General features: G+C 47.9%; 1 protein-coding gene across 1 annotated transcript in view; it reads right to left on the reverse strand.

The window, feature by feature from the left end:
* The window catches only part of disp1 (dispatched homolog 1), a 103,811-nt gene extending 77,999 nt beyond the window's left edge, over nucleotides 1-25,812 (reverse strand). Inside the window, exons 1-2 of the mRNA XM_083934000.1 lie at nucleotides 25,705-25,812; nucleotides 23,315-23,395 (exon numbers count right to left, since the gene is read on the reverse strand). The gene's annotated coding sequence lies outside the window, so the exon portion shown is untranslated. The remainder of the gene's footprint in view (nucleotides 1-23,314; nucleotides 23,396-25,704) is intronic.
* Nucleotides 25,813-26,654: the final 842 nt, after the last annotated feature.

Below are 26,654 nucleotides of genomic sequence, written 5' to 3' on the forward strand. Positions count from 1 at the left end.
GCACGGCTCAGATTTCCTCTCTGCCGCTGCACTCATGGTTCAAATCAGTTGAACTTTGACCTCGTTGCCGTTGAACTTTCAAAAGTGCAACCAATGAGATAGAAGCTTTGAGTCTGGCGTTTAAGTTTCCTAGGCGACCAGAGAGCGACATTAAGCCGGTTAGAAAGATGGAGGAAAAACGTAGTGTTTGTGTGTCCGAGTTTCCCAAATTATTTAACGTGACATTAAAGTCGTTTCACGATCTGGGAGGAAAACATAATGATGGAGGCTCATAAGCATCACAGCAGGTTTGTGAAGAGTTTACGAGCTAACGGTTGTTTTAATACTAACGGTGATTTAGCTGTTTACTGGGTCTCATATGCAAATCAGATGAGAAACGCGCTCAACGCTATCAGCAACCAGCTCAAGATGGAAACTTCCCCTGTGACATTTGCAACCGTGTTTGCAAAAGTCCCGCATCGGACTTTACAGCCATCGAAGAGCCCATCTAATGTGACCCCCAGAAAGTGTCTACCTACCTTTCTACGCATGAAATGACGCCTTCGTCGGACTCGACGGACAACTTCAAGCAGCAAGTGTCCGAACTTGCGGTGAGCCCAGCGCAAAAGCCCTAAAAGCTGGTCATGTGAAGGCCCCTTCAGGCCGCTGGCTTCTATCTGAGCTATCTTGCTTCTAGCATGCATAATATATTGCACAAACACGACCATCAGGACAAACATTTACCCGCCCCGTGGCACGGAGCCCTCCAAAATTAAGCCGCCATGGGAATATATCAGTCGCGTGGGTGGCGACCCTGTTTACACGGGTGCTTCTGTGTCGAGGGCTATGCTGTCGTTCTTGTTTTCTAACCATTGATTTATGACAAGCACCAAACATGCAACGGCTTTAACATTCAAACATGAAAACACATTCAAACAGTGATGAAACCATATTTTCCGAGAACATCATGAGACTCAACGTGGATGAAAGCCCTCATCACTTGTTTGTTTTTCCTGAATAAAAAGCTGCAGCCAATCAAAACCATAAATTCATGTAAAGACACCAACTGTCTTTGAGCATGCCCTAATCCCCCGCGCTTTATTATTTTCAATGATGATTTTGTGTTGTACTTTGAAGAGATGACTTAGTGCCTTCAGGATTCCAGAGGGCTTACCGTCTCATTCTGCACAAATGGAAGTCTCTCCCAATTGTAAAGGATCAAAGTAGCCTCATAACTGCACCGCTTTTAAGTAGAAAATGAAAAGCTGGGAGAGCCAGAGCACGCTCTCTCTGCGATGGGATCAATTCAAACTCAAGCGGCCTTGAGAAAACTTTGCTTGTTCGATAGGGGATCAATGCCAAGAACGATCGTGGCACTTTGCCATTTGCGTTCAGTCTCCCTTTCTCTCTGGCCCTTGTTATATTTTCCACTGGTGGGTCAATGATGTGTAATACATTTACATGCCTGTGTGTTTGAAGAGTATTGAAGGATGAGAATGGGTTTGGAAAGCACATTAGCAATCTTTGTACTTCATGGATGCCAGCCAAGAAACATCTACCCGCTCCTATCTTCACTTGTGTCTTTTCCCAGCTGTTCGATTTAATGCCAGATATGCAAATTGCTTCTGAAAGTCACACAGGAGCTCATACGGGACCAGAGGGTTTTTAAAAGCCAACAACAAAAAAAAAGAAGCCTGTATCAGATGACATAGGGATATCAACATGGGAGATCTCCAGTGATGAAAGCAGTGGCGCATGGAGAGAGAGAGAGAGAGAGAGAGAGAGAGAGAGAGAGAGAGAGAGAGAGAGAGAGAGAGAGAGAGACGTGAAAGGCAACAGCCAGGCTAATGTGGACTAAACAAATTAAATGATCACAGGATGAGGTAGTTGGGGTTAAAAGGGATGAATGAACTTTAGAATTAAGACAGCCCTCGGTTTAATCCTATTACAAACTGTAAAAAGCCGCCTGACTGAACCTACCTTTAAGGGCTTTGGAAAATACTTTGACCAAAGTGTTAGGGGTAAAAAACACATGAGCAGGCAAGTGCACGTCCGCCCACATACACACCTGTCACCTCGTTCTTTTGTGGGTGGATCATTTACTTCAGTGCTACTAAAACATCTTACCTTGAGAAAGAGAGGGACAAGTTGGTAGAGGCAGCGTTTCAGAGATCACAAAAGAGCGAGTTCTTTGGAAATTGGGCGATAGGTCAGCCTCAAAGATCAGACAATAAAGACGTTGGCTTGAGACCTAGCCACGAGGAAATGCGTCATCTGATATCATCAATAAATTATTAACATTAAAACTATCTGCAAAGTTAACGCTAAAGCTCCTCGTCTTAATTTTCAGACGGCAAAGATCACAGTGAATCGGTAAAGTTGGGAAGGTAGTCCCCTGCACCTGAGGGGAATCAGTCGAGGAGATTTGTCTTTTGTTTATATTTCTAGTTTTCCAGTGAAATGACGAATGGGCGTCGGAGTAGGTCGGAGCACACAAGACGGCAGCCTTGCAGCTGTTCCTGTGTGCCTTAGCACCGTCATTGTTTGTGTTCCCAGCAGAGGCGGACAAAGCGCTTCCAGGTCGCCCGCTAACCTGCCTTCTCATTACCAAGAGGTCAACGTGCTGGAACACAACGCTGACCTCTCATGCCAAAGGTTACTTAGTGAAGAGGAGGATGGGGAAGAGGAGCGGGATTAGGAGGAAAAAGAGAAGTGGGGAAGGTGAGCGAGAGTTAACACTGAGTGTAATCGTCACCCCTCACTTTTATGAAATATCATCGGCCATTTTGGGACTTTTTCTCCCAGGATTGACGCTTGTGTGTCGCAAACTACCTCAGCTTCCTTGAGACACTTCTTGAGGCCAAATCCAGCAAATAACCAGATTCAAGTTCTCCAAATAAGGTCCCGTCGAGGCTGTAACGGGAAGGTTTTTTCAATCACTCCCTCTTATTTCCAGGTTAAGTGTTTGGCATTTGGCGCAGGCCGGAGCGAATGCCTATAGATGGCATTGCTCTTACTGTAGATCACAGCGAGCTCATTAGCTCTGGCCCGCTGTTGCGCTCACTCAAACCAGACGAAAGACGTGATCGGGTGGAAATTCAAAGAGGGTGGGAGGAGGGAGGGGTGTGAGGGAACAGATATGTTTCCTTGGATAAGGCAGAGCCTAATAATGACTTCCTGTACTTAGCCTGGAAAACAAAACAGAGGCTCCGTAGACGACGGTGTGAACACAAGTGCTATCCAAGAGTTCTGCGAGTAATGCCTTCGATTCAGTGTAATCCATCTCTAAGGTTTTATAGTAGACATGAGCGTGATGGGGTCAGTTGAATGTTGGGAGGGGGGGGGGGGGGTTACAACATCTGGATCTTGTAATACATGATGCCTTTGGAGATCCAGTCTGAGCAACAACCCCCTCTAAGACAATCTGCACTGCAACTTCCTACCCTCGCTCGTTTGCTTCATCCTCCATCCTCTACCTCTCCTTCATGTGAAAACTCCCAATTACCAGAAACACAAGAAATGCCAACGCTTGGACATGAACATGGAATATGCAAAATACAGGAGCCCCTAACCAGGGCCTGGCTGAAATGAGATTGAACACATCAGCAGGTCGTAAAAGGCCCCCTCAAGATCAATGTAATTATGAAAGCTTTACATGGAGGACTTTCCGGACTGGGGAGCGACCGGCAACAGGAGGAGGGTATTGCTAGCATTATGTTTCGCTAACAGAACCCCCTTTTACCCCGCAAGTACAGAACAAGCAAGGTCCTCCAGCTGCCTTCCATCAGCAGCTATAATAGACGAAGGGAAAGAAAGACGGGGCGAAAGAATAGAGGTTTGTAACACCTGCAGCAGGGTGCCAGCAAACATTCCTTGGTCCTCCAGCCCCTTGGTGATGCACTCTATAAATCCTTGTGATTAGCTACAGTAGCGGGGCCTAAGTGCCACTTAAATTAAACCCAAAAGGGGAAGTCGTTGTGACCCCCAGGCTTTGGAAATGTGATTTCAGCCCAAGTGATTATTACAAAAACAAAGCTAGTCCTGTTTCTCTAATAAGAGTGCATGGAAGGAGGAAGGGTGTGATGGAAGTGTTTGAGAAGGTGGGTATGACAACAGGTTTGCAATAACAAGTCGTTATTTGAAGAATTCAGGTGAATCAGGAGAAATAACTCCCAGTGATTAAGCTAGTTTACTTCGACTATTAGTAAGTCCAACATGCTTCGGGGTTCTGGGAAGACTTCACACCAAAACAAGACACAGATGTGCACGTAGGAGCTATGCCAATGTTTTCATATTGTGAAACTGTATAGTTTGCGGCGTCTGCTTTTGTTCTAAGATATAAATATGCACCAATCCATTCATCATGTTTTCAAAGGTATTCCCACTGGACAGCATCTCCAAGAAGTGACAGCAGAGATGGGAGAGCGGGTGGAAAGCCATGTCACAAAAATCCTCCAATGCACGGCATGCCAGGGTAATCCCAACATTAACCTGGACCACGGTTAGCCAATAAACAGGAATGTGACTGAACCCAGAGACAAAAAACTCCACAAATCACAATTAAGTCCCCCAAATGAGGCAGCAGGCCCAACTGAAGCACAGAGTCTCCAGAGGTCTGTGAACCTGCTGTGCTTACAGTAAAGGAAGGGATGGCACAGCTCTGGTCCGACCCTGCCAGAGTGTTGCTGACAGCTGACGAAGACCAGACCCAACTGCACTATTTGACTCGTAAGGGAGCAAACAGTATTTCTACGTACAATCTGTCAGTAGGATTAAAATACAACAGCGGTGATATAATACTCCTACTTCTGTACTATAATCATTTACAGTCATTCTTATCGCTTTGGTGAGGCTTGAAAAATAATCCAACAGCAAATTTAATGCATTTTCCCACTCATGCTCTAAACAAGCCCCCACCACAGCGACTTCCTGTTTGATCCAATCAGGAAGCTCCGTCAGCGTCAGTTCTCTGAGTGTCCACTAGGGGCAGGTTTCATAACAGAGCAGTTTCTCATTGAGCCCCATGTTAAACAGGCCGTTTACACAGCATCATTAAACCTGTTTAAGGACAAAAGAACATTCTAGTCTGTGTGTTTAGATCAGATCTCCATGACAACACTGAGGGGGAGGGGCTAGTTTTTATTTTATTGGAGGTTAAAGTTTATGAATAATTAGGGGCGTGTCCTCTTGAGTGACAGCTAGCCTCTGGCCCTCACTTCTCCTCGGAGGTAAACGTCTGCCAGACGGACGTACGCCCCTCCCCCCAACATCACATACATGCCCTTTTTTGGAAAGAGGAAATGAGGCAGAGTCAAAGTCTGACAAGATGGAGACTCCTGTAGGCGAGGACGATTGGATCAAGTTGAGAGAACGGACCCCATCAGTTATGCTACGTCTATTTTTTATACAGTCTATGTTCTCCGCATGCTCCTTGGGTTTTAACTGCCCTTCTCCACGCCGCAGCAGTGGCTTTGACTCGGAAATAGAATAAATCAGGACGCAACGGTGCCAAAAACAACAACACAAGCTTTTACCTTTAAACCCAGGAAAGGACTTCACCATGACAAGTAACATCGTTACCAAGAAGACGTATTTCAGCTGTAATTACGGCAAAAAGTCGGCCATTTTCCCCCAAGTTGTTGTGATTTTGACAAAGATCAGCCGGGAGCAAATGGGGTGAACTTCAATATTCTGATTATTCTCTTAACCAGGGAAAGAGTGTGAAGAGCGTGAAGTACCAGAGAGAAACAGCAGACCAAGTGTTAATGTGGAGTCATCAGAAAGAACAAAAAACAGGGAACAGCTTGACATCATCAAACCTCGACCCTTCATCTAAAACACACTTCTGACAGACACACACACACACACACACACAGCACAGTGAAATGTTCTCGGCCTTGACAGCCGAGGACATCCTGTGAGGGGGCTCATGTCTGCGCTGGCAGCCAGGGACGATCAAGAGTAGAGTCCTACAGGGTGACGTAAGACTTGCTAAGAGTTGTGTGCATTCATCTACATGTATGGACTCCCGTGCTTTCAGAGAGGGAGCTGTCTGGCTTCGAGCCCCGTGTCCTAATAGGCCTTGGTTTCTTAACACGACAGGAAACAAGTAACTGCTCTTAAGTTAAGAAACACACAAAGACTTTTTAGTATCGAGGAGAGCAAGAACGTTTAAAAAGGCTGATTTGATCATCTCTAAATCCAACTGTAAATATTGCCCGGACATCAGTATCAGCGAACACAACAGCCCTCATCGGTAGGTTTTAGGTTCCTATACACCTGGAAAAAATGCAGATATCGTTGCATTGTATCGGTCTATCACTAATGAAAATAATCATCGTTGTCACTTTAAAACAGGGAATAGAAGGAAGAGAATGTGGAGAAGTGGAAACGGCAATAAAAGAAAGAAATGAAGCGGACGAAAACAAAGCAGCAGAGGAGGGCGTGACGGGAGTTCAGAGTCCGGGCCTGTGTTTAAAGCAGCTCCGTACATCGAGCCTCTGCCCAACACAATCGTGCGGTGCGGACCACAGAGACCGTAGAGAGGGGACTGACGAGTTGCCAACAGCCCAGCCAGGGCCATTAGTAAATATACCCCGACACAGAAGCCAGGCGGGCAGCTTTGCCAGAACCCTCAGGCCCCCGCAGCCCTGAGCCTGGCCGGGGTCACACTCCGAGCTCTGCGCTGTTCGCAGAGCGACCGTGTCCACCGGGGACACGAAACCAAACGAGCATTAGTGGAACACTGTACTAAAAACAGAGAGCTTTGAAGTACTGCTCCTATTCAATCTCCTCCATCCCCCGCTCTGAGGAAATGCAAGCCAAATGTTGCTGCACTCCGCTAACGTTGACATGTTGTGCGTTTGTGTGTGTGTATGCGCGTATATGAGCCATATGGGAGGTGTGTCCATGCGTATAACTCTATCAAACTGGCAGGCACTGAAGTGAACGTGGGTTTTGTCGACTGTAATCCGCATGGAAGAAGGGAAACTCGCTGGCTGAGAGAGAGAAATATCTGTTGCTTCATGAGCAGGCTGCACAAGCATGAAACAAAAACAGACATGAAACTCGATGTTAACCGAATCACAGTTAAACCACTTAACCGCCACTGAAACTCTGCAGAGACATGGACTGCCGCTCTGCAGGGCTTTTCAGAGGAAGGGAAGAAGGACGAGGCTCAGGACAGAGCGAGATAAGACCGAGATTAGAAGGTGGACAAGAGAAGATTAGAAGGGAACAGACTGATACGGAGGATACAGAGATAAAAGGAGGCACGAGAAAGAAAGAGCGAGGCAAAGAGGGATGAAGAGACCCGGGGAGGGAGGCCAGGAAAGAGCGAGGCAAAGAGGGATGAAGAGACCCGGGGAGGGAGGCACGAGGAAGAGCGAGGCAAAGAGGGATGAAGAGACCCGGGGAGGGAGGCACGAGCAAGAGCGAGGCAAAGAGGGATGAAGAGACCCGGGGAGGGAGGCACGAGGAAGAGGAGGCAAAGAGGGATGAAGAGACCCGGGGAGGGAGGCACGAGAAAGAAAGAGCGAGGCAAAGAGGGATGAAGAGACCCAGGGAGGGAGGGACGAGAAAGAGCGAGGGAAAGAGGGATGAAGAGACCCGGGGAGGGAGGCACGAGAAAGAAAGAGCGAGGCAAAGAGGGATGAAGAGACCCAGGGAGGGAGGCACGAGAAAGAGGAGGCAAAGAGGGATGAAGAGACCCAGGGAGGGAGGCACGAGAAAGAGGAGGCAAAGAGGGATGAAGAGACCCAGGGAGGGAGGCACGAGAAAGAAAGAGCGAGGCAAAGAGGGATGGAGAGACCCGGGGAGGGAGGCACGAGAAAGAAAGAGCGAGGCAAAGAGGGATGAAGAGACCCGGGGAGGGAGGCACGAGAAAGAGCGAGGCAAAGAGGGATGAAGAGACCCGGGGAGGGAGGCACGAGAAAGAGCGAGGCAAAGAGGGATGAAGAGACCCGGGGAGGGAGGCACGAGAAAGAGCGAGGCAAAGAGGGATGAAGAGACCCGGGGAGGGAGGCACGAGGAAGAGCGAGGCAAAGAGGGGTGAAGAGACCCGGGGAGGGAGGCACGAGAAAGAGCGAGGCAAAGAGGGATGAAGAGACCCGGGGAGGGAGGCACGAGGAAGAGCGAGGCAAAGAGGGATGAAGAGACCCGGGGAGGGTGGCACGAGAAAGAGCGAGGCAAAGAGGGGTGAAGAGCCCCGGGGAGGGAGGCACGAGGAAGAGCGAGGCAAAGAGGGATGAAGAGACCCGGGGAGGGAGGCACGAGGAAGAGCGAGGCAAAGAGGGATGAAGAGACCCGGGAAGGGAGGCACGAGAAAGAGCGAGGCAAAGAGGGATGGAGAGCCCCGGGGAGGGAGGCACGAGAAAGAGCGAGGCAAAGAGGGATGGAGAGCCCCGGGGAGGGAGGCACGAGAAAGAGGAGGCAAAGAGGGATGAAGAGACCCAGGGAGGGAGGCACGAGAAAGAGCGAGGCAAAGAGGGATGAAGAGACCCGGGGAGGGAGGCACGAGAAAGAGCGAGGCAAAGAGGGATGAAGAGACCCGGGGAGGGAGGCACGAGAAAGAGCGAGGCAAAGAGGGATGAAGAGACCCGGGGAGGGAGGCACGAGAAAGAAAGAGCGAGGCAAAGAGGGATGAAGAGACCCAGGGAGGGAGGCACGAGAAAGAGGAGGCAAAGAGGGATGAAGAGACCCAGGGAGGGAGGCACGAGGAAGAGCGAGGCAAAGAGGGATGAAGAGACCCAGGGAGGGAGGCACGAGAAAGAGGAGGCAAAGAGGGATGAAGAGACCCGGGGAGGGAGGCACGAGGAAGAGCGAGGCAAAGAGGGATGAAGAGACCCAGGGAGGGAGGCACGAGGAAGAGCGAGGCAAAGAGGGATGAAGAGACCCAGGGAGGGAGGCACGAGAAAGAGCGAGGCAAAGTGGGATGAAGAGACCCGGGGAGGGAGGCACGAGAAAGAGCGAGGCAAAGAGGGATGAAGAGACCCGGGGAGGGAGGCACGAGAAAGAGGAGGCAAAGAGGGATGAAGAGACCCGGGGAGGGAGGCCTGGTAAATCCCCCGGCTTGGCAGCTGCTCTACAGTAAGTCTTTTAGTACGATTTATGGACGGGCTCAAAGCTACACAGAGGTCTTCATCAAGTGAAACAAAAGAAATGGATTAGGTTGACCCCCTGCCACGGCCGTCCTCCATCTATTCCTCCATCACTCCATCTGTACCCATCCATCCACCTCTTCACTGTGACACGAACAACAGGCCCTCCAGGGTCAGGGGCTTGGGCCGAGGCCAAGATCGCTGGCTTTCTCTCCCTCCCCTCCTTGGCCCCTCCCTGGGAGCTCCCTCTCTGGTTTGTGTCAGTCTAATGAACAGTCTCTTAACTGTTCTACGACGAGAGAGCAGATGGAACCGTGGGACGATTTACAACGCGGAGGGAGAAAATGAAGGAAGGGGAGAGGGGAAGGGAAGTTGAAAAGGGGAGTACCAAATGCACTCACAGAATGTTCCTCTGACCGGAGAGCCCGAAATATGCCTCACACTTGCACATTTTTCCAATTTATCTTATTGAATTACGGTTTCAGACTTCTGGACGCCTTTCAGGGGAATATAGCAGAGGATGAAGAGAAAGACAGAGCGAGACAGAGACGTGTGTGTCAGAGGAAGGACGAAATGTGTGCGATTTATCTTGAGACGCCTTTATTGTGAAGATGACGGGTCCAGCATTAAAAAATAGTGCAGTGTCCATTCAGAACATGCCTGTTCAAAAGAGGCTGAGCGCGTGGATTGGGGAATTGCTAATCCGCACACACCTTCACACTCCACAAGTCCCAGTCGGCAATTTCCAATTCACTGAAGCCGTCGCTCTGCTCCGATAGAAAAACATAAATCACCCGTTTTAGAAAACAAAACGCGCCTCTACATGAACCCAGAGCCTGTTGGTTTTGCATAAATCCACAACGACCGTATCATCCTGCATCCTGCACAGAGCGGACTCTCAGGTACAGTTTGTGCACACGCCACAGACCCCCCCCCCTCCCCGCTCGCACATGTTACAATATCACAGGCACACGCCTCAAGCTAGCATACGCTAAATGACGTTAGCAGTTGCTTTCTATGGGTATGTTAGCCACTCTACCTCCATGTGGCGTGGACACGGGCGCGTTCACAGGAATCTGGTGCACGTGCACTGACGAGAACTCAAGTGGAGGAAGGGGAGGAGCTCGGTGGTAGAGGGGGAGGGGCGTGAGAATTGATCGAAATTTAACTCGGTCATTTCAATCTGCCAGATTTGCCGACTGCAGCTTTAAGTACACTGTATTAACGACACCTCTCTTTACCCTGAGAGCACAATGAGACAGAGGATCTATGAAAACATCACGTGCCTGAGCCTCCACCTGCTGCTCCTGACAGCACCTGAACGGTTCTACCGCGAAGGACTGTTCACGAACTGTGAAACTAGGCACCGCTGATAAATTATGGATCAAGATTATGTTACTGCATTGCCTATTTCTCTGATAATGTCTTATCAGAAACGTATTTTAGTGTACAGTTTGTCAGGCCATAAGTTAGGGCACACTTACACTGTGCCTCCGTACCGTGCCCTAACAGGTTTCGCGGCTAAAGTCTGGTTCCTCACCTCCAGTGTGAGTGCAACCGTACCACGCCTAGCTGCAGCACGCTTGCCGTCCACGGCCCGCTTGGGAGAGGTGGGCTTTTGTAAAGCACGTTTACGAGGTCTACGGAAAGATCTGGAAACAAAGCCACGCATCGCCATGACGTCATCAATGCGTGTGACGTGTTACGGCGTGATGACGTATAGGCAGCAAGAAGCATTCTCCGAGGCCCAGGTAGTGTGAGTACAAACAGGCCTGGAGGGGGGGACAAGGACCCTAAAGCACGGGGCGCGGGACGGAGGAACAGTGGGAGGGCGCCCTTAGCAACTGTGTTCCTGCTGGTGTGTCAGGGCGTTTTTGTCTGTGCCGTGATGACACCACCACCTTCAGCCAGGAGAACAGTGAAATGACTCTGCTCTCTCTACCCGTTTAGTGGCAGAGCCCTTGCCTGAGGGTAAAGTCCACCCATGAAAATCATTGTTCCTGGAGAAGTAGCGTAGGAAGCATGAGGTAAAGCAAAGCTTCATGGCAAACCACTTGTTGAATGTACCAGTGTTCTGGCAGTGATGAAAGAAGCCAGAGGAGGAAAAAGTGATGCTCTGTAGGGGTTTGGATAAGCCAGTTCTCCATCTGTGATCATTAAGATCCAGTTTTCCATCCAGGCTGCCTCTCGGCTCTGTCGCAAGGCACATTCTCAGGTATTATGGGTCTCTACAGTGTCTCTAAAACCCCACTAAGGGACACAGAGTGAAGGGTTCAGTCAAATAATGCAGACATTGTGCGAGTAATGACAAAAGTTTCATCAAGGTCGGTCAGGACGTGACATTTTCAGAACAGAAAGACTTTCAACAGAATGAAAATGTCAAAATATCAGTTCTGCAGTACGCCAAAACACTATGTCATGCTGCCTCTGAGCCAAACATATGAAGAGGCACAGGGGAGTGTCTGATCTCTTAAATTCCTGATTTTCAAAGATTTCTTTCCTTCAGCATTTGCCAATATGGGTGGTAACGCAGGATAATACACAGATTAGTCACTCACACATTTTCTTTCCTTTAACGGTTTAATATCCAAGTGACCTGCTGTGAGATGAACTGCATCTACCAACAGGGCAAGAATCTGGTGATATGAGACGTATCATGGCTACGATTCAATCTACTGCAATACTGTAACCAAGGCTGGGGCCCTTCTGTGTGGAGTTTGCATGTTGTCCCCGTGTCTGCGTGGGTTTTCTCCGGGTTCTCCGGTTTCCTCCCACAGTCCAAAGACGTGCAGGTGTTCGGTTCATTGATGACTCTAAATCACCCGTAGGTGTGAATGGTTGTCTGTCTCTGTTCGTCTCTATGTGTCCTGTGATAGACTGGCGTCCTGTCCAGGGTGGACCCCGCCTCACGCCCGATGTCAGCTGGGAAACTGATGTCAACCACTTAAACCATGAGCTAATAATTCAACACACTTCCTCCTGTCCTTCTCAAAATGGCATTATTATGGATTCCAAGAAGATTTTTGCCTCCCAGTTATAGTGACTCTAAAAGCCCGTTCTGTCCCTTAACCAATGGGAGGATCTATCTCCTAAAGAACATCCTCAAACACAAGCAGAGGAATTCCCAGAGTAACGCCATATGCACACCAAATCTGCATTTTTCGTATGTGTTTATTGTTTTCCGTCCTCATCTTTGTTGTAACGTGCTTTGTGCTGGGAGGCAAAGGGAATCATTCAGTTTATCACATGGTTTGCATTATGATATCTGCATCATTAGATGGCTCTGAACAGGAATATGGCTTTTGACAACGTGAAAAATTATGGAAATTGAACCTGTTCTGAAAAATGACGTTTCTGAGTCAGTGTGTTAAAGTGAAAAGGGTCTTTTTCGGCGTAAACACTCCACACACCATTTTTTATGGTGTAACAACTATTAATGGAGAAGTCCAGGTAGAGTCGGTAGAGAATGTGGCTAATTAGCTCGGGTTGAAGGCATTCAAAGGTCTTTTTTAACCACTAATCCTGCTCAAAATAACAGCAAACCTCTGCAGCAGCATGAGAAGAGTCCCTACACACAAAACAAAGCACCAATGCTTCCTTTTGGATTGACTTTGGACACAAAGGCCTTAATTCCAAGATTTCCCAAGGATTGGCCTGTTTTTTGGGAACCATTTTTACTCTGTGTAAAACATAATTCAAAAGAAAAAAGTACAATTTTCAGTTCATAATAATAATAATATGTAAATGTCATCATAAAATAACATAATTGTAAAATCATCCCAGGGTTACACAGAAATCCTGTAGAGTCGCTAACAGCCGGTCGTGGCTAACAGTGGTTAGCTCGGGGCAGCACGATGAAGGCATTCAAAGGTCTTTTTTAACCACTAATGCTGCTGAAAATAACAGCAAACCTCTGCAGCAGCATGAGAAGAGTCCCTACACACACAACAAAGCAGCAATGCTTGCTTTTGGATTGACTTTGGACTCAAAAGATTGGCCTGATTTTTGGGAACCTTTTTTACTCTGTGTCGGCAAACCAGCCTGACTGACACGTCAGGGATCAAACTGTACATGCCTCGACCTACTCGATTCTCAATGCCAGCACAAAGATGTCTTCATTTTTGTCAGCGTTCTATGAGTTCAGAGAAGCAGGACTTAATTTAGCGTCACATGAACTAAACTGTGCCGAGTGGACACAGATCTCAAGGTTGTTGATGTGTGTGTTGCCTCTACTTTGTTCATGTGATGTAAAACTGCACGCAATCCATCAGGAAATTAGCTTCATCAATACAATCCAATATACAGCATAATAGGATCTGTTAGAGTATCTAGTGAATGTTTATAACTTGATTCTTTTTTTGGGGGGGTGAAAAAGGATCAACTGAGTGACTGAGGCCAAATCTGCTGCAAGTCAGAGGCTAGGTGTTGAGAGCCCCTGAGACACAGTGGCGAGTTACATATTCCACATGTCCAGCATTACTCAACATTGGCTCACACCGGGTCCTATGGGGGCGACACTAATGGGCTGACAGAGAGAAGGACTTCAGACCACCTCTGCTACATCCTCTATTTCTCAGCGCTCATTACGCACGACACACTTCATCGAGCAGGATGTTTCCACCATGTTGTTGTTTATGGTAATCCTCTGCATCTACATTTGGTTTTTGTCCATTTGCTGATCCAAGGTGAAGGTGAAACTAGGACTAACATCTGTCAGTTCATCATCTGTCCGCCCCTTTTAATCAGAACCCAGACCGTCGATGCCCAACATCAATGACAATGATATCACACAATAAGCTGAGATGGTTGAGGGAGGAAGTGATAAACACAACGACCTCTATAAAGTAGACGGGACGGCCTGTCAGAGTCAGCTTTTCCTCTGACTCACACGTTTGCAATCTCCTCTTTAAAGGTGCAATGCAAAATGTAGCTTCTTCCCTAATACTTTATCTCCAAGTAGTTAGTCTTAAAAAGCTCTTATTCACATAGACCTCAACAGACAGATCCTGTTGCATACAGATAGAGTCAGGTAGAACTGAAAGTGTCTTAACATTTACAGTGAAACAAGACTAGTCTACAGCCAAGCTAGCAGCTCTGTGCTAATGTAAGAACACTTGCAGCTAACACTATGCTAAGATGTTGATGCTAAACACATAATGCTCATCATATTGATAATATTTTTTTTTCTAAGATATTTTTGTCAGTTTTTTAAGCCTTTATTAGATAGGACAGACAGGAAATGGGGTGAGAGGGGGGGGCATGTAGCAAACAGGTTTCTGGGTATTTTCGCAGTTGCAGGTACACTGTCTATCGAACTGGACCACTGACATCCTGAAATAGACCTGAAAACGCAGCAACTCCTTTAAAAGCATGTGAAACTCTCCTTGTTCCTGATCTCTATAGAATAATGAAAAATGATTCAGACTTTCTGACTTTCCATGCGTAACAATTTTTTCCTGATTAAACAATGCATATGAGATGTCTTGGACAGGAGCCTACAGGGAGCGATATTCACTAAACGCCATGCCTCGTGATGGCAACATCAGCCTTCTATGTTGCCTCAACAGGATCTGTTTTGCATGCAGGCCTCAGTGAGGAAGAATAAGGTTGATCCAGGGGTAACTGAGCCCCTGACTTGGAGCCATATGAGCCAAATATGATTCGACAAGGCCCAGAGCTCCAGGGTCAGGCCACAGCAAGGAACATGTGTCCCAAGGAGGGGAGGCCTTGTTGCTCCCTCAGCCGGTCCAAATTCTCCAGTTTGTGCAACAAATCCTAATGAGGCTGTTCTCTGTGGGGGGAAGCAGGGCCCTGTCCGTGGAGATTTGTCTGAAGAGCTAAACAACCGAGGAAAGATTCAGTGAAGCAACCCGCACGCTTATACCCTCACAAACAGACTGGTGATGTGAGAGAAGCCAAATGGTGTTCTGCAGGCCGGAGGCACAGCAAGGGATTAAAACTGTGTCCACCCAGAAAGTTAAAGCATTAAAGATTAACCAGGAAATACAGTCTGATGTGTGAGTGATAGCCCATGACAAAATATCTGTGTGGTTGTGTGTGGTTGAGATACGGACAGTAGGGGCGCACTCACACTGTCCTTCCGCACCGGGCCAAAACAGGTTTTTTGGCTAAAGCCTAGTGCATTTGACCAGTGTGAGTGCAACCGCTCCGCGCATAACCGTCCAGGGCCTGGCTGAGAGAGGTGGGCTTTTGTAAAGCGTGTTTGCACATGTACGAGCACTAGCGTGCGCACGTGTGCGAGCGCGAGGCCTACGGTGGTTCTGACGTCATTTATGTGCGCCTGTAACAACAACAACAATGGCGGTGAAAGGTTCACGTTGGTGTGATGCGGAGGTGGAGTGTTTACTGCAGATTTGGTCGATGAAAAGATTCAAAAACAGTCGACAAGACGCACAAAAACTCTGAGGTCTACGGAAAGATCTGGAAACAAAGCCACGCATCGCCATGACGTCATCAATGCGTGTGACGTGTTACGGCGTGATGACGTATAGGCAGCAAGAAGCATTCTCCGAGGCCCAGGTAGTGTGAGTACAAACGGGCCTGGAGGGGGGGACAAGGACCCTAAAGCCTGGGGCGCGGTGCGGAAGGACAGTGTGAGTGCGCCCTAGGTTAAGGAAAGCACAAGTCAACTCAAAAAGTCAGGTAGTCCCCAACGTAAGCCTGAGGTTTGGGCGGATAAGAAGATCCCAGTGCAGAGCAAATAACTAACTCCTGCAACAACAAACAGGCTGAGCATTGAAATGTCGACAAAAGACAATCAGTCGAGGATCACTCAAAAAATAACCAGATGGGTTGTGGAATAATATAATTTCCTGACCTGTCGTTGGGCCAGCTGGCAGGAATCATCCTTTCTGTCAGGAATAATATAATTTCCTGACCAGAAAATGGACGTACATGTCAAAATCAAATGGAATTTTCCATCTGTGGTTGATATTCCTACAAACTCAATACAGATCAATGGAAGTTACTGAGAGGAGACGTCAGGACGGAAAGGGGTCAATGTTCAAAGGCATTCCCGTGTTTCTGATATGTCTTTGGGGTCAGTCCACCTGAACCGCATTAATTCATGTTCCCTTTCTGTGCCTCTTCCTGTTCCTCAGGACAACTGTGAAGGTAACGCTCTGTAGCAAGTTTAAAAGTCAGATTGCTGCATATTACAGTGATACACTCTGACAACTCCATTGACCACAGTCCGGGGAGGGGGTGTAAAATAGTGGCACTAATACGTAACACCTGTTCGGCATCCGTCAGTATATCAAATACACAAACAGTGACAGCTGTGGGGCAGGCAGTGATATGGTGAGGCTCTGGGCCCGCGTGATGCAAAAGACAGAGACTCCTCAGAGCACTTCTTCCCACACAGGGCCCTCTCCAGGTCAAATAGCTGAGAGCGGAGAGCGTAGTGGCCAGAGCCTGCCTGTAATATTTCACATGTGCTTTTGGGGCGATATCGATGTCTTTAATCTAGAGCCCGGGAACCAAAAAAGGGGGAAGGGCCTGCTTTCAATTACGAGGTCCATAAAGACACTGAGATAGTAGGAGTTGATGTGATGGATGGCATTCCCTGATGGGATCCATGCCTCTGTCTGCGGAGGCTCAAGTTTGACTGGTGGGATCATGCGCATGCCGGAGACACACCCAAGATTTAAGTCCAGCTAAAACCACAGAGGGGACGTAATCAAGGAGCTGTTGGAAGGATCTGACTGGAGCATGAACTATTAGCCTGCATACTCTTCATACCTGGGTGGCATCATAAGTGATGTTTAGTTCAACGATAACGTCGCTAAGCTAACATGCTCACAATAAGCATGTGATCATGGACGATGTCTCTCATCCCCTCCATGAAACCCTGGATGAGCTTCAGAGCAGCTTCAGCAGCAGACTCCTTCAACCTCGCTGATGTACATCTACTGCTAACATGATAAACCTTAAAGGGAAAGTCCTGCGTAAAATCATCCCAGGGTCTTTTTTGGCAAATACACTCATCAAGAGTCGCTAACAGCCGGACGTGGCTAACAGTGGTTAGCTCGGGGCAGCACGGTGAAGGCATTCAAAGGTCTTTTTTAACCACTAATGCTGCTGAAAATAACAGCAAACCTCTGCAGCAGCATGAGAAGAGTCCCTACACACACAACAAAGCACCAATGGGCTCCTTCCTTTGGGATTGACTTTGGTAATCCACTGTAATGGACTTTACTATGAGAGGAGCTGGTACATGGGCCAGTAGGTAAGTCTTTAAAACACTCTTTAATAAACTCTGGCTTCACTAACTACGCTGTTGCTGCTTTGTTGTGTGTGTAGGGACTCTTCTCACGCTGCTGCAGAGGTTTGCTGTTATTTTCAGCAGCATTAGTGGTTAAAAAAGACCTTTGAATGCCTTCACCGTGCTGCCCCGAGCTAATCACTGTTAGCCACTCTCTGGATTTTTCCAACAATAGTTTTTACATAAGGAAACTGTCTCGATGGCTTATTTGATGAGTGTATTTGCCGTAAAAGACCCTTGGACGCCGGAATCTCACTTTAAGGGAACACCAAAATTATTACATTGAATCCTGAAGGCGGACATTAATGTATGCACCACATTTCCTGGCAATCCAGGTGGTTGTTGAGACTCACCCTAACCCTCATGGTAGCCCCTGAGGAGAAACACCAAAGAAGAGGCAGGGGATCATTAAAATCTTTAGGAATCGTCCATCTGGGCACCCGAGATATCTGCACCAAATTAAATATCAAATAAGAAGAAAGAAGAAATACCAGGTGCTCACGCTTGTAAACTCCAGGTGAATGCGAGGTGCTATTAAGGTCAAGCATGAAACCATGATCTTTCACTCGGTTTGACTCCTCTTTGCAGTTGCGCCCTGAGGAAGGCCCGGCGTGGGTCCAGACCAGCCGGCGTTCTCCTTTCTTTGATACTTTATTAAGCTCTGAACTAATAAAGGCATTTTAACGGCATCGCTGCAATGTGCAAAAAGTAATTCCAGTCCTTGTGGCTTCTCTTTCCTTTTTTATATTCACCATTTTTGGAACCAAGGCTGAAAGTTTGACATCTGCCCTGAATGCTGATGAATAATGAAACCCACTTGCGGCGCTGCAGTGAGTTTGCGGGCTACCGTTGCATTGTGGGTAATGTAGTTTTGGTGCGTGAAAAACACCAGCAGGCGGCTGTGGCGTGCGGGCCGGTTCTAATACTCATCAAATATCATCCAGATCCGGCCGGCGAATGAATTATCTTGGCCCGGGGGCCTTGACATTGACACCCATAGTCTAAATGAAGACCACTGGTCGACCAACAAAGTCCTGGGTCCGGGGCAGCCCAACCAGAAACACAAATATAAATAAACTTTTCCAAAATGTGTCAGTGTCCTGTTCACAACTTGTGTCCGCTGCCCCCGCACGGCCACAGAGGGTTGCTTTACCGCAGGATCTTCTCACACACTAATTAGACTGTTCTCCCATGAAAAGAATAAGAGTCCCAGGTCGGATTTCATCCCAATTGAAAGCAAAATATTCATCTGAGACGGATCTAAACCCATGTCCCTGACAGGCCGGATAGTGAGAGGCTTTGTCCCGTCAGAGCCGGGAGAACGTCTCTCTCTCTCTCTCTGACATCTTCAGTGGATCGGGCCAGCCGGCCTGTCAGCACCAGAACACACAAATCCACACTGTGTAGCAGTTTGAAGTCTCTACAAAGACAAGACAGACATTAGGCATGCTGCTGGTGCCCCCGAATCCACAAGATCCACCAGTGTCTCCATCCTTCAGCCCGACATCAAAGAACGCAGCGCAACAGTTTGAATTATAGGCAGCAAGTGTGCAGTCATGCCTTCGGTGGCAACCGGCTCCCGGCCCGATTAACCCCTGTGCCACCCCCGGAGGAGGAGGAACAACACAGGATACAAGCTCACAGTGAGACCGGATGAATTACACACCAACAACTGCACGTCAGACACTGGATTAAAGGTCACTCAGGGCGCACTCACACTGTCCCAAAACAGGTTTCACGGCTAAAGTCTGGTTCCTTTGACCAGTGTGAGTGCAACCGTACCACGTCTAGGAGCGGCACGCTTGCCGTCCACGGCCCGTTTGGGAGAGGTGGGCTTTTGTAGAGCGCGTTTGCACATGTACGAGCACGAGCGTGCGCACGTGTATGAGCACGAGGCCTGCGGCGGTTCTGAGGTCATTTCCTGTGCGCCTGTTGGGACGTAGGAAAAAGAAGGAGGGACCATGCGCGGACATTTCAAACAATGGCGGTGAAAGGTTCACGTTGGTGTGATGCGGAGGTGGAGTGTTTACTGCAGATTTGGTCGATGAAAAGATTCAAAAACAGTCGACAAGACGCACAAAAACTCCGAGGTCTACGGAAAGATCTGGAAACAAAGCCACGCATCGCCATGACGTCATCAATGCGTGTGACGTGTTACGGCGTGATGACGTATAGGCAGCAAGAAGCATTCTCCGAGGCCCAGGTAGTGTGAGTACAAACGGGCCTGGAGGGGGGGACAAGGACCCTAAAGCACGGGGCACGGGACGGACGCACAGTGGGAGGGCGCCCTCAGTCCAGCGGGTCATTTGAGTTTTTACAGTTTGAGGCATTTATAGTGAAAGTTACAGTCGCTGTAACCTCTGCCAATCATCTGCATCGTTCTTCCTTTAGACTGAAATGGAACTAAATCTGTTTCACGGTATCTCTCCACCTGTCTGCCCGTCTCTCGCTCTCTGTCCGTCTTATTTATATTCTAGTGAGACGACTTCTCTGCACCTCTTTAGTTTTTCATCTGTGAGGCTGATGATGAAGTCTTGAGAGTACAAACGCAGGTGCAATCAGCGTGGGTCCAGACCAGCCGGCGTTCTCCTTTCTTTGATTCTTTATTATCCTCTGAACTAATAAAGGCATTTTAACTGCATCGCTGCAATGTGCAAAAAGTAATTCCAGTCCTTGTGGCTTCTCTTTCTCTGACGTTTACATTTCTAATAGATGTCAAGGAGTTTCACTAAGAGCCAAAGATGTCCAGTAAAGGAAAAGTCAAGAATCAACAAAGACAACACAGGGATCATGCACCTTTTCCAAGGTCATTTAAGCACTTTTCAAGAACTTTCAAGGTCCTTTTCAAGCTTTTCCAGCACCTTACAGCTGTGGTAAATTACACATTTCATCTGTGAGGCTGATAATGTAAAGTCTTGAGAGTGCAAACGCAGGTGAATCAGGTGTTTCAGACCAATTATGACCTCGTTTTCCAAGTGGAACAAAACAAGACTTTTCAGACGGTCCGTGCGTGACCTCACTTTCCTTTGCAGCCATTGCTCCGGGAATCTTCCCCTCAACTAAACGCCGATGGTTACAACGGGGAAAGATTACAGCATATCATCAGCAGATGGACAAGAGAAGAGTCAGATGAGGCACGGACGGCACATGGCATTCATTCGCGAGGAGAGGGAGATGAAGCCTGGTCGTAAAGAGAGCACACGAAAACAAAGAAACACTGATAACAGATGCTAATGCGGGAAAAGAGCTATTCTGGTCGTCGTCACTGGCAGAGTCCAAACACAAAGGACAACTTTTAAACAAATGGGATGTATTGTTCTGAGGGTAGCAGACAAATCAAGGCCATTAGAGCAAATGGAAGCTTCATAAATGCTTCCAACATCAACATCAATGCCATAAAAAGTCTCGTTTCAGCGTATTTCTTTTTGCTGAATGGCACAAAGACAGCACTGAGACTGATTTAGAAACACAAAGTCCGGCTTACGACAGGACAAAGCTATGGAAACTGTTGCCCAGACAGAGATAGACCAGAAATGAGATGGCAAGCAGCTGTTGGAGCCAGCTGTCCGGGCCAGTTGTTCATGAGGGCTGGGAGGCCAGGACGGAGGGGTTCGGAGACGTTTCGGAAAGACGTTGGGGGCGGGGGTGTAGATGTAACAAGCAGACAGTGAGGGGAGTTGACAGGGAGGGAAAAAAGTGAAAAGAGTTCAAAGTAAACAAATGTTCACGATGGCGCAGTCAAAGAAACTTGGCCCGGTTCTAGACTGCACTTTCTGAAGATGGACCAAGTCCTTACGCAGCATAGAGAAGCAACAGATCACGATAGAGCCATAATACTAGAGATGCACCGCTCCCATACCCAGGTCGGACATCGGCTCTGATATCGACTTATTAGCTGGATCAGATATCGGATGAACGAGGCCGATCCAGAGTTCAGATCCAGTCATTTCTTTTTTATTAATATCAGACACAACAACACAGTTAGAGTGATCGAGTTCCTTCAATTCTATGTTTGAAACACGGGTTAGGGTTGAAATAATTAAATAATACTATCTTTGTTCATTTGTAACCTTTTTTTTAATGATGCTAAATGTTTCTGTCAAGACTGACGCCTTCACTCACATGGACAGGTTTACGTTTCATTCATTCAACAGGAGGATCGGATCGGTATCAGGGATTGGTATCAGACTGGATCGGCGCATCTCTACATAATACAGAGATAACTGAACTCGACATGGCATGGGGAATATGATTACACTCCAGTTTGTTAAACTCACAGCTGGTATACAGTCTATGTAATGATACTTCCATGACGGCTAAAGAGTTCATTCAATGGGACTGTTTTGACACCAGACATCACCTGTGAGTGCTGGGCTTGGGCAGTATCACGAGATCCATGTCCAACACAATGTTGGTTGGCCTTGATTATGTTCCTCACAAGTCAACGATAACAGAGCGGTATTCAATTATGTAAAGGATGTTGAATTGGCATTCGGAGTAGAGCCGCTGCTCCTTAGCAGTGAAAGGAGCCAGTTGAGGTGGTTCAGGATCATCTGGTAAGGATGAACCCTGGGCGCCTCCCTAGGGAGGTGTTCCAGGCACGTCCAGCTGGGAGGAGGCCTCGGGGAAGACCCAGGACCAGGTGGAGAGATTAGATCTCCACACTGGCCTGGGAACGCCTCAGGATCCCCCAGTTAGAGCTGGTTAATGTGGCCCGGGAAAGGGAAGTTTGGGGTCACCTGCTAAAGCTGCTGCCCCTGAGACCCGACCCCGGATAAGAGGCTGAAGATCAGATGAGATGAATTGGCAATTTCTCCTCAGATTAGTCCCAATGTCCAGTTTCCATTAACACACAGGTGTTTGCAGTGGTCTCCTGCACAGACGGTTCACAGCTTGAACAGCATGTGGCCCGTTGAGGTGGTTAATGTAGAGATGCACGTATTAGATCCTGTTACTCTTTTCCTCGTGGGGTGTTGCTTCTCTGTCTCTGAGAACTGTTTAGCTCCTATCTGTGTCACCCCTTCCTGTCACCTGTGTCCCTATTCATACCCCCCCTCCAGGAATTAATAAAAATAGTGAAACTTATTATTTCACCTTGATTTTTTTCCATTAAAATCACGTTAAAAGAGATGCAGCTATTTGCTATCTAATGCTAGTTGTTGTGAAATAAATGTGGATACGATTTCAAGCATTTCCAAACCTTGAAAACATAAAATTAAAGTTCAAGCATTTGCAAGGATTTCAAGCACCTGTAGGAACCGTGTTAAAGAGAACAAGCACACACTAACTCAGTTTCTCAGAGAATCAGCTGTGAAATATTTTGAGGTGATATCATTTACCTATACCTAATTTCACTTGATTATGCTACGTTCGTTTTGCACTAAAGTTCTAAACAACATGAGAAACTACTGTAGGTAAGTGATGTTGTGTTGATGAGGGCAATTACAAGTCCACACACTTTTTCTGTGCATCAGAATAACAATGAAGTCACAACAGGACGACCCACAGGAACGCCTCTGCTCAGTGTGGACGACTGAAATAACCAACAGAAGACCGCCCCCTAGTGGCGTTTGAGGGATCACACAAGTAACTACAAGAGGAGCCCAAACAGGGAGGACAGCCGAGTTCAGGGGTGGGCAAATCCGGTCATGGAGAGCCACTGTCCTGCATGTTTTAGGTTTCTCCCTACCCTAACACACCTGAGTGGCCAGTGGACAGGACAGTGGCCCCCTCCGGATCAGCGTACAAATGCATGGGATGGTGAAAAAATAAGAATTCATCGCTTCACATTTTCGAAAACCACCAGTATAACTCCAGAAAACTGTTGTGCAAAAGACCAACAGAGTCCATGAACCTGATACTTTCATTGTGTAACTGTGTGTAACTGTGTGTAACATGTATTTTAGATGGGGGTGTTGGTCTGAAAGGTGTCGAGCGTGTTTCAGATACTTACAGGAAACTGGAGGAGCTCTGTGTTTGCGTCTCCTTGTGTCTGACAGCAACGCGCCGACCTCACCTGGCAGCCTCCAGGACACTGTGATCAGAGAGACGCACCAACAACAATGAGCAACATTTCCCAGCCCATGCCATAGCCCCCCCCCCACAAAACTGTAGATCAGGGGTGGGCAACCCCGGTCCTGGAGAGCCACTGTCCTGCATGTTTTAGGTTTCTCTCTGCTCTAACACACCCGAGTCTGATGCTCTGCTCGTTATTAAGCAGCTGAAGCTCGTCACAGTTTGATTATTGTCAGACTCAGGTGTGTTAGACTCAGGTGTGTCGGACTCAGGTGTGTTAGACTCAGGTGTGTCCTCGGGTGTGTTAGACTCAGGTGTGTCGGACTCAGGTGTGTCAGACTCAGGTGTGTCAGACTCAGGTGTGTCGGACTCAGGTGTGTCGGACTCAGGTGTGTCGGACTCAGGTGTGTCAGACTCAGGTGTGTTAGACTCAGGTGTGTCGGACTCAGGTGTGTTAGACTCAGGTGTGTCCTCAGGTGTGTTAGACTCAGGTGTGTCGGACTCAGGTGTGTCGGACTCAGGTGTGTTAGGGTAGAGAGGAACCTAAAACATGCAGGACAGTGGCTCTCCAGGACTGGAACCTTTTGGGTAGACCTGCCCTGTGCGAACATGAACACGTGCAGAGTTACACCCAAGTGAACGGCTGTGCTTGTTATTGTGACGGGGGTTCAACTGCAGCGTGATGCTGGGGAAGAAATCCTTAAAGTGTCATTCCAGCGCAAAATCATCCCAGGGTCTTTTTCTGCATTTACATGTGTGTGTCCGTGTGTGTGTCTGTGTCTGTTTGCCTGTGTATGCGTGTGTGTCTGTGTGTCTGTCTGTCTGTCTGTGTGTGTGTGTGCGTGTGTGTCTGTGTGTGCGTTCGCGTGGGTGCGTGCGTCTGTGCGTGCGTGTGCGTGCATCTGTCTGTGTGTGTGTGCATGCGTCTGTGTGTGTCCGTGTGTGTGTCTGTGTGTGTGCGTGCGTGCGTGCGCGCGCATGTGTGTGTGTGTCTGGATGTTGTAAATAAGAAACTGTTGTGTTTCATCTGGAAAAATAAAGGTTAAATTAGAAAAATAAAAATAAAAATGTGCTTCTATGGATGTTTATATGTAGGCCTATAAATGTCATTATATTACTTTATATATATTACATGTTATTAATATAACTTTATATACATAACATGTTATCAATACAGCCGTATACGTTTGATTATTGTATAGTTAGATTTACATTTAGTACATAAAGTGGATAAATGACAGATTACTGCGATCACTGAATTGTGACAAAGGGTAAAAACTTCCTGCTCCTCTTCAGGCAGATTTAATGTTAATGTTATTATAATGTTATATTATTATAATATGCCACTGGCAGCCCCCTCGCTCTGACATCTCTCCATTAGTTGCATGTATATAGGTCCTGTCTCTGTGTGTGTGTGTGAGTGTGTGTGTGTGTGTGTGTGTGTGTGTGTAACATGAAATAATAGAGTGAAAATTGAATTTCCCCGTTGTGGGACGAATAAAGGAATTCTTCTTCTTCTTCTATGTCGTTGCCATTTTTTCCTCTTATTTGTTAAAATTAACTAAAATTTTGTGTACTTTTGTATTTTGTAACACGTCTGAAATAAATTCAATTAAATTCAAATTAAATTATGAATATGAAGTGATAAGATTTTCCTTTATTAACCCAACAAAGGGAAAAATCTCCTTTAAACAGCAGCAAAGTGGAGAGAAAACATAGAAGAAGCATCAATAAGGAACAATAAATTATACATAAATATATAAAAATATGAACAATATGAAGACAAAGGATTAGAAAATATAAGAATAACAGGAACAATATGCAGAATATGTTTAAATCTACACTCAGGCACAGAGGGAAATATTAATATTAATCATTATTGCACATATTGAGTATTTCACAGTGAAGTGAGCCCAGCTGGTGAACATTAAAGTGCAGTTATTGTTATTATTATTTATTATTATTATTATTGAATGCATGTTGTGTAAATGCATGCAGCCTTAATCCCTGTGTTCTCCAGGCTGGTACCTGTTGTTGTGTCCCTGTAGATGTGCTTTGGATCGTCCCATCACAGCAGAACCACCTCTAACACCCACGCTTTACCGGGGGGCACCTCCAGACACGGTCCCACCCCCACAGAGAGCTCCAAACCCCGGGCATGCAGCTTCATTTCCCCCCAAACACAACCCAAACTCTGGGGTTCGCTCCCACCGAGCTAACGGTAGCTAGCTTCGTGTTAGCCACTGGAGCTAACCTCGCTCACCAAAACAGCTGGTTACCGGTGAACAAGAGCCGGGGCTCTCCCCCACACACAGGCGGCATACTCACACGGTAGTGCCCGGGTTTGAGAGCTGAATCCCGGCTGAGGCGAGCAGAAAAGTGTCCCTGGTCCTCCACTGGAGTTTGTGCCGGATGCTGGTGAATCCACTATCCAACAGGAACCATGTTGGGAGTGCAGCTGCGCACTGGGAGGGTGCAGGGGGGGGGGAAATGCAGCTGCGCACTGGGAGGGTGCAGGGGGGGGGGGGGGGGGGCTGCAGCTGCGCACTGGGAAGGTGCTGGGGGGGTGCTGGGGGGGGTGCAGCTGCGCACTGGGAGGGTGCAGGGGGGGGTGCAGAAGGGTGCTGGAGGGTTCTGGGGGGTGCATCTGCGCACTGGGAGGATGCTTGGGGGTGCAGGGGGTGTTGGGAGGGTGCTTGGGGGGTGCTAGGAGGATGCTGGTAGTGAAGGTGCTTCGGGGGTACTGAGAGGGTGCTGGGTTGGGAGGGTGCTTGGGGGGTACTGAGAGGGTGCTGGGTTGGGAGGGTGCTTGGGGGGTACTGAGAGGGTGCTGGGTTGGGAGGGTGCTTGGGGGGTACTGGGAGGGTGCTGGGTTTTGGAGGGTGCTTGGGGGGTACTGAGAGGGTGCTGGGTTGGGAGGGTGCTTGGGGGGTACTGGGAGGGTGCAGGGGGGTGCAGCTGGGTGCTGGGAGGGTGCTGGAGACATGTAGGGCACTTCCAAGGACCGCTTCCAGGCCGCTGCTCCTTTGTGTTGAAAGGAGCCAGTTGAGGTGGTTCAGGATCATCTGGTAAGGATGAACCCTGGGCGCCTCCCTAGAGAGCATGCATTTTCGATTCCAAGAGGACACTATAGCACACGTTTAGGCTCCTAGAGGACACTTTAACACATGTTTTGGCTCCTAGAGGACACTTTAGCACACGTTTAGGCTCCTGACACTTTAACACACTCTTTGGCTCCTAGAGGACACTTTAGCACGCGTTTAGGCTCCTAGAGGACA

The sequence above is a fragment of the Echiichthys vipera genome, assembly GCF_963691815.1.
Source record: "Echiichthys vipera genome assembly, chromosome: 19".
Taxonomy (NCBI): Eukaryota; Metazoa; Chordata; class Actinopteri; order Perciformes; family Trachinidae; genus Echiichthys; species Echiichthys vipera.